Raw genomic sequence first — 9,654 nt, forward strand, 5'->3', positions numbered from 1 at the left:
GAATATAATACAGTTTTTAACTAAGCAAGACTGTTAGGTATATTCCTATCCTAATCGCGAAATAGTTCCCAAAGCCACGGTTTTAGAAACAAACTCTCTTTAATTATACTCTAATCTAAATATGGCTTTCCCAAGAATAGCATAGATAGTAGGGTGAATTGGTAGCTACAACAATTCACAAGTTAAAACTAGAATTAAAGAAACAACCACAAGATGATAATCTGAATTAACAAAGATGTAATTAATAAACATTAATAATGTTACGCGGCGCCTTCCTGAAGTTCCTTGAAAGGGCAACGTAAGGTTAAGCAACCAATGTCAGTACGGTTGTTGTCCGCCAACTGAGGTCCCCTCCGTACGCTAGACTAGATTGTCAATGCCGTACGGAAAAACCAATGTCATGAGCAATTGAAAGAGAGCAGAAAAGAGAATTGAGAATGAAAGAAAGCTTGATTGCATTGAATGAAAGCTATTACAGAAAAACAAGACGCTGTCAAGGGGGAGAGACACCAGTACAGAGAATTATTTGCTTGCTTGAAAGTTTTGATTGCTTGGTCCCCCTTAATAATGCTTAAAAAAAATAAACCAAAGTTACACGACTAGGCCTATGAAAGCTGAAAAATCACACTTAAAGAAAATGCAGTAAAACTACTCTATATTTACAATGAAAAGGACTTAGTCTTCTACAAAGCAAAAACAAGTCCGTTGGCAGCAACTTTGTCTTTAACATAAGGGTTTGCGTGCGCGACATTGTCTACGCGCGCGACGTTGTTGGCATCTGCCTGTGGCTGGGCGCTGGCGATGGCTATCGGTGGGGCGACAGAGGCACATGCACGCTTGTCACTTGGAGCTGCCGAGACCACGGGGCCGACCGTGGCGACGAGCATTGGGAAGCTTGCCAGGACGCCACGGGGCGCGTCCAAGGGGTCATGGGGCATGGCTGGAAAGCCGCCCATGACATTCTCCCCTACCTGAGTTGGCGACGTCCTCGGCGCCTTCCTTGCAAGGTAATCATCAATCAGGATCTTGTAGGCTTTGAGGTTTGTTCCCCTCTCCCAAGTATTCTCCTCTGCATCACATCCCTGCCATTTCACCAAGAACGCCTGGTGATCTTTTCTTGAGGTGTGAATCACTCTGTCATCAAGAATAGCTTCAGCACGCCTTTTCCCAGTTGAATTGGGACCTCGAATACTTGGTATTATGAGTTGGCTTCGTGAAGGATCCTCCATGTCTTCCCGAAAAGGTCTTAGGAGACTGAAATGGAAAACATGATGGATTTTCCACCAAGCTGGGGTATCCACCCAGTATGCAACTTTCCCAATGTGTTTTTCAATGGACAAGGGTCCAATATATTTTTGCAATAGGCGAGGGTCATGGACCCCTGCAAACAAGTACCGCTTTAGGATTTTGACCATCACTTTGTCCCCCACTTGGTATTCAACAAAGCAGTGATTCTGATCATCATGCCTCTTCATCCGCTTTTGGGCTTTGACAAGATAGCTCCGCACTATCTACAAATTTTGCTTTCATTCTTTTGAGAAGCTAGCAGCCCGAGGAGATTTTGACATGTTTGGTGCGTTCACTGTGTGTAGGAGTAGCGGTTGCTCTCCGTTAACAATTTCAAAAGCACTTTTGTTGGTACTTGAGCTCTTTTGTGAATTGAAACACAGTTGAGCAGCATCCAAAATCTTTACCCAATTCTTCTGCGATCCAGTCACAAAATGCCGGAGATATTCCTCTAGCATGCCATTGAATCGCTCCGTCTGGCCATCAGATTGCGGATGAAAACTTGAGCTATGACTCAATTTTGACCCGAGACACTTAAAGATTTGGGTCCAAAAATTACTAGTGAAGCGTGAGTCGCGATCACTAACAATGTCTTTAGGTAGGCCCCAATATTTGACGACATGAGAAAAGAATAGCCGAGCTGTCTCTTCTGCTGATATATATTGTGGGGCTGCTATAAAGTAGTATACTTGGAAAACTGATCCACCACAACCAAGATAGTTGTGAGATCTCCGACCTTGGGCAATTCGGTGATGAAGTCCAGGGAAACGCTTTCCCAAGGTATTTTTGGGACAGGTAGTGGTTCCAAGAGCCCTGCTTGCGTCAAGTGGTCTGACTTATCCTTCTGGCATCCTAGACAAGTCTTCACATACTGAGCGACGTCGTCGACCATTTGGGGCCAATAATATGCACGGCGAAGTAATGCCATGGTGCGTTCCTCACGGGGATGACCGGCCAACAAAGTATCGTGGCATTCCGCCAGAAGAGCCCTTCACATATCTCCTCCTTTAGGAACATAAAGTCGGTTCCCTTTCACTTTCAGGAAACCATCTTCGGTGTAGAACTGGCGAGTCTTGCCCTGTCCTACCAAATCAACCAAATACTATGCAGCAGGATCCTTGATGAGTAGATCCTGTATCTAGTCTTTTATGGTGGTGCTTACTTCACTTCCCTTTAGGGCGGCGAGTACACACACCGATGCTAGATCAACTCTCCAACTGAGTGCATCAGCAACATGATTGGTCTTCTCACTTCGGTACTCCAGGTTGAAGTGAAATTCCGCTAGGAGTTCCTGCCACCTAGCCTATCGACCATTCAGCTTTGGCTGGGTCATGAAATGGCTAACGGCTGTATTGTCTGTCTTGACCACAAATGGGGCTCCCAAAAGATAATGCCTCCAAAGGCATAAGCAATGAACGATAGCCAATAATTCTTTATCATGGGCGGCATAGTGCCGCTCTGCATCCTTCATTTTTCGGCTCTCGTACGCTACCGGATGCCCTTCTTGTAGCAATACTCCACCAAGTGCATAGTCGGAGGCACCCGTTTGCACTTCGAATGGCTTGGCCAAGTCAGGGAGGGCCAAGACTGGGCTACTAGACATGGCCATTTTCAAAGCGTCGAAGGCCTCTGCCCGCTTGGGGCCCCAATCCCACGGTGTGACCTTCTTGAGGAGTTCTGTCAGCAGCACTGCAATGAGGGAGTAACTTTTCACAAAACGCCAATAAAAGTTGCATAGGCCAAGGAACGACCTCAAGGCGTGGATATCCTTAGGAGGCGTCCATTCTGTGATGGCCTGAATCTTCTGTTGGTCCATCTTGATCCGCCCTTCCTCGATGACATGTCCGAGGATGTCAATTTGTTTCTGAGCAAAGGAGCACTTGGATAGCTTCGCATATAATTCGTGCTCCCGCAATCGGGTTAGGACCTTCCGCAAATGCTCCAGGTGTTCTTCCAGTGTCTGGCTATATACCACAATGTCATCCAAATAAACCATGATGAATTCATCAATGTATTCTCGGAAGACTTGGTTCATTAAGGTGCAAAATGTGGTTGGCGCGTTAGTCAAGTCAAAGGGCATAACCAGGAAGTTGTACGACCCATATCTTGTCACACAGGTCGTCTTGTGCTCATCACCCTCTGCAATCCGAACTTGCCAATAACCTGTCCTCAGGTCTATTTTGGTGAACACCGTCGCACCACCCAGTCTATCAAACAAGTCTGCCATTAGCGGAATAGGGTACTTGTTTTTCACGGTGATTTTGTTTAGAGCCCGGTAATCCACGCAGAGTCGTAAACTACCATCATGTTTCTTTTGGAATAACACAGGGGACCCGTATGGGTACTTGGAGGGCACAATGATCCCTGTGTCTAACATTTCTGTCAATTGTCTCCGAAGCTCGGTGAGTTCGGGTTGTGACATTTTGTATGGCGCCCAGGTAGGTGGCTTCGCCCCGGCACCAACTCAATCTCATGGTCCACAGTACGCCTAGGCGGGAGTCGCTTTGGCATGTCTTGTGGCATTATATCTTCAAATTCCAGTAGCATCTCCTTCACGGGTGTAGGAATGGGACCCGAGGAGCACTCAATATCTTCCATGCAAAGGGTAGCCAAGAACGTGGGTTCATGTCTTTTTACCCCCTTCTTCAACTGCAAGGCCGAGATGTTCTCGGCTGCCATCTTCATGGGAATGCACGGAATAATGCAGGGCTTGGCCCCATTTGCTCCCATCATCAGTAGCATGTCTGCATACGGTGCAGGCATGGTATTGGTCTGTCTCAGAAATTCCAACCCCACTATTAACTCAAAGTCATCTATGATCACTACGCGCAGGTTGAACTTTCCTTCATAAGGGCCAAGCTTCACTGGTACTTCTTTGGCTATTCCACCTACTGGTTGAGGTGGTGAGTTGATAGCCTTCACACGGCCTTTGCCCTTTCCTACAACTAGTCCAAGGCGCTCCACCTGAGTCGAGGCTAAGTAGTTGTGGGTAGCACCCATGTCTATCATTGCCCGAATGGGCTTGCCATTTATCTTCATGTCAACGAACATTAAGGTCCTCTCTTGATGAGGAGGAGTCCTCTCATTCGCCTTCTTTTTTCCTTTCTTAGCAATTGGACAGGGGTCCTTCTTCTTGTGGATACCGGCACTGATTCCTGCTAAGGGCTCAGAAATGGAGCCAACAATTTCATTGAATGCACCTACTGGCTCGGTCTGGTCCGCATCATCGGCGTCGTCATCCGTCCCATCCTCAAAACCTTGATGGGCATTCATCTGTGCATGTGGGCATTCATTATTCCAATGTGGTCCGCCACAATGACGGCATCCTGAGGGGGCCTTCCTCCTCCGATCATTGTTGTTAGATGCAGCACTAGTACTGCCTGAAGAGGGAGCCTTAGATTTGGGTGCACTCCGGTCTCCTCCACTTCTGCTAGGGCCACCAGTGTTTGGCTGGCCCCCTTTGTATCCTCCTCGGACAGGCTGTTGAGGACTATCCTTCTGGGCTTCCACTTGGTAATCCCCAAGGAACTCTGCTACTTGGATTGACTTAGGCAACGTGTCTACCCTTTGCCTCTGCAACTCCATGCGGGCATAAGGTTTCAACCCTTCTAGGAAGGTGAAGAGTTTGTCTTTTTCCCCCATGTCACGGATGTTCAGCATGAGCGTAGAGAATTCCCGCACATAATCTCGCACTAATTTGGTCTGGCGGAGCTCCCGTAACTTTCTCCTGGCATTGTACTCAACATTTTCGGGGAAGAACTGTAGGCATATGGCTGCCTTCAGTTCTGCCCATGTCTCGAGGGCATCTTCACCAGCCTTGATGGCTTCGTACTTTACCCGCCACCAGAGTTTGGCATCACCCTGAAGATACATGGCAGCAGTTGCTACCTTCTTAGCTTCTTCTAGGCCTCCCACGGCATCGAAGTATTGCTCGATGTCGAAAATGAAGTTTTCCACTTTTTTGGCATTCCGAGCTCCACTGTATGGCTTTGGATCAAGAATTTTCAGCTTTTGTGCCATAGGGGCGAGGTTCACACCACCCCCAAATTGGTTTCCGCCTCCTCGAAGTAGGCCTTGTAAAGCAGCATTGACAACGTTGAGCTAGCCTGTCAAGTTGTCTATAGTTTGTTGCATGGCAGTCACCCTGTCTGCCTCTGTTCCCTGTTGGCTAAATCCTCGGCACGCTCCTGCTGGAGGGCCTCAAATTTACCAAAGATTTCGGCTGCCTCTGTGGCTGCCGTTTGCCTGTCTCCTTCAGAGTCGCGACTGATGTTTTCTATGTCAACTTCGGCCTGAACCATTCTGCGGCCCAGGTCGTCCAACCTTTGCACTAGACTGGTCTTTGTGTCAGGTATCATTTCCACGATGGGCCGAAATGCGTCAACCATTCCCTCAAGGGTCACGATGCGATCACCATAATTCACCATGGTCAGAAATGGTGGTAATTGTAATGTAATCCCACGTCCGATGTCGAGCCTAGGTTCCGATACAAACTATAACGCGGTGCCTTCCTGAAATTCCTTGGAAGGGCGACGTAAGGCTAAGCAACCGATGTCAATACGGTTGTTGTCCGCCAACTGAGGTCCCCTCCGTACCCTAGACTAGATTGTCAGTGCCGTACGGGAAAACCAATGTCATGAGCAATTGAAATAGAGAAGAAAAGAGAATTGAGAATGAAAGAAAGCTTGATTGCATTGAATGAAAGCTATTACAGAAAAACAAGACAGTGTCGGAGGGGAGAGACACCAGTACAGAGAATTGTTTGCTTGCTTGAAAGTTTTGATTGCTTGGTCCCCCTTAATAATGCTTTAAAAAAAACAAAGTTACATGACTAGACCTATGAAAGCTGGAAAATCACACTTAAAGAAAATGTAGTAAAACTACTCTATATTTACAATGAAAAGGACTTAGTCTTCTACAAAGCAGAAACAAGTCCGTTGGCAGTAACTTTGTCTTTAGCATCAGGGTCTGCGTGCACGGCATTGTCTGCGCGCACGACGCTATTGGCATCTGCCTGAGGTTGGGCGCTAGCGATGGCTATCGGTGGGGTGACAGAGGAACATGCGCGCTTATCACTTGGAGCTGCCGAGAACACGGGGCCAACCGTGGCGACGGGCGTTGGGAAGCTTGCCAGGATGCCACGGGGCGCATCCAAGGGGTCATGGGGCATGGCTGGAAAGCCGCCCATGACATTAATCATGTCAACCACAACCCTAGAAACTAGAGTGCTTAGCCACTCATGTTCGTTGTAACAATTTTTTGAGTATTTTGCATAAACAAATTACAAAGAAAATATGAAGGAATAAAGAACTCGATGATTTTCTCCTCCAAAATTTGTTCCATGTGATGTTCTTGTCTCCAAAATGGCTTGTTCTCCCTTCGTCAAAATATTCTGTAAAAATAGTGTTTAAAGACTATTTATAGGTGTAGGAAAAACTCCTAGACAAAATAACCAAGTCCAAAACCAAAAAGGAGACAAAATAGGCTTGAAACCCAGACCACGCGTCGCTATGCAGAACGTGCGAAGCATCTCGCGCTGGATTGAGCAACGCAAGCTTAAACGCGAGAAAATTGCCTCACGTCGCCTGACTTCTGCCCGAGTTTGATTCACTGTGTGCTTAGCTGCCAAACTTTGCATTCCTTAATTTCTCGTTCTTTTCCTTTCTTTTTCAATTTGCAATTGTCTTTCGTTTGTCTTCTTTTATAATACTAATTGGGCGTTTGGACATAAGAATTGTAAAATTCCAAAATAGGGGAAAACAATTTTCAAGTGAAAATGGTATTTGAAATTTAGAGTTGTGTTTGGACATGAATATAATTTTGGGTTATTTTTGAAGTTTTGTGATTGATTTGAGTGAAAATTTTGAAAAATAACTTTTTGGAGTTTTTCAAATTTTTGAAAATTTCCAGAATGCATCTTCAAGTGAAAATTGAAAATTTTATGAACAAACGCTGATTTCGAAAAAAAGTAAAAATTTATTGGAAAAAAGAAAAATATTTCTTATGTCCAAACGGGCTCTAAACTTCAATCATTGTCCAATAATTAAATAATCATGAACCCATTCATATAGTGTATAAAATATACATAAAATCTCTAGTTCGCTCCCAATTTCATCTCTAAAGTACCTACACATAAAATAAACGCAATTAAGCACATATAATACAATTTAGCATTAAATCACCTAAATGTAAGGTAAGTAATGCACTAAAAATATATAATTATAGCCAAACATCAGTGGTGTACCTACCTTGTACGAGTTATACATTGTACGTTTCGTGGTGTTGTATCCTATGTGTCATTCGTTGTACCTACTTGTACTTGTTGACTTGAGTTTTGATAGAAAACTTACACAAGCATTGACTTGAGTTCTGATAGAAAACTTACACAAGCATACACGTAATTAATCACCCATATCGGTTTAAGAAGATGAATTTTGATGATATTGACCATTTATATGTACCCTCGTTTACTTGTCTTATGTGTGAGAGTTATCCTATTGGCATGTGAGCTGTCCCTATTGTCATAAGTCATTGTTATTATTGACACGTGAGTTGTCCGTGCAGATATGAGATATTGTCACTCCGTTGGCACGTGAGTCATCCGTGCGGTTGTTGATTGTAATGTGGGCACAAGATGCCAAAAGATTAGGGTTCATGAATTGGAACCCATGAAATGTGACTATGAGGTGAAATACCTCGGGAAAATCCTTGAACAAATCTTGTGTTACACTCCATATTTTTGTACGTGAGAGTACAATATAAGTCAATTGATGTAAGCTCATAAATGAGATCATCTTTGAAAGTACATAAAGTAAGTTAATCATATTACCTTGAAGGTTACAAATCTTTAAGATCAGGGATAACAACTACCAAGAGGGTTGAAAGGCTTAGAAGCTAAGCAAATTGAAGAAAATACGTTTCGTCGAATGTCGACAATATGGGAATGTTATAACATATACTTTTGGGGTGATACTAGGGTTTTTTTACGTGATAAGTAGGTTATGTTATGATTTATTTTAGTCGTATGATAGTCGTGTGTTACATTTTGAAGTCAAGCGAGTTTTGGAACAAAAGTTGGCAAACGTCATCACAAGTTACATTCATAATGTGCTAATATTAGGACAAATGTATCGGGGATTTTCTCCTAATATACTTGGATTTACAGGATAATACACATATAAAATTGAATATATATGAGTCTAGTTTCTAACGCATTAAACTTTTCATTGATACGACATCGGAGTAGAGCGATATTTGCAGTTTCGCGAGACTGCACAGACTGCATAGGTGACAAGTAGGTGGGTCACTAAAACTTTTTGAGCAATACCTTTTGTGTAATATTAGGTCTTTTTAGGACATATTATATACCAAAGTGAAGGTCTTGGAATATAGTTTCTAACACTTTTAACCGTTCATTCATACGACATACGAATAAAAAGATATAAGCATTAGAAGAAGGGCCAATGCTAGGGTGCCAAGTAGCACCTTTTTGACTTTTCAACAAAATGGATATTTATATCCCTTATGTCATCTCTTTCTTCATTTTGCAGAAACCATGGCCAAATAAGACCCATAAACCTACCCTTAATCTCTCTACAAGGGTTTAAAATAAGATAAACATCCCGGGTACGAAATCAAGAAGCGATAACATTAGAATGATCCCTACAACATAAGTATCGCTATATCGCCTCTCTTTTTCTTTGTAGTTTGACTTTTGGAAGGTACTTAATAGTTACGAAAATTCCTTATTTCTGTATTTAAGATTTTAAATATTAAGAAAGGTTGATAAATTCATTTCCTAATAGTTAGAACTCACGGAACGGTGATCGGAAGCAGTGAGTTCGAGTTATTCGACTTGTAGTGGACGGTTTTTTTTTTGTGGGCTATTTCGTGATGTTTTTGGGATGTCTATTTTTTAATGTTTAATTGAGTTTTTGAGGAGAAATTGTGTGGATAAAAACCACAAAATGGCAAAATTGTGGATTAGTCGTTCTTTGTAACATTTTCGGGATGTTTGACACTACTATAGTTGTCGTTTTGGGTATGAAGTGATTTGGGTGTGCTGGGGTGTTGTAAGCTAAATATAACATGGATTTCAAATTGAATCCATTGCAGAGTAATTATATTATGTTCTTGCTTGTGCTTAAGGTTATCTTAATGTTGATTAAGTTAAATGGATGGGCTAGACATAAACTAGTGAATGAAGTTGCTAATTGAGGATAGTTGGAGTTGTGGATTGTTTTTTTTTGTTATAAATATAAGATATAAGGCTGGAATAATTGATGAATGACTTCAATATCATGTTAATTATAATGTTAATTTAAATTAAGAAGTCTATAAGGGGTGATATGGGGTATAAAGGTTTCA

Source organism: Nicotiana tabacum, unplaced genomic scaffold (assembly GCF_000715075.1).
Source record: "Nicotiana tabacum cultivar K326 unplaced genomic scaffold, ASM71507v2 Un00002, whole genome shotgun sequence".
NCBI lineage: Eukaryota > Viridiplantae > Streptophyta > Magnoliopsida > Solanales > Solanaceae > Nicotiana > Nicotiana tabacum.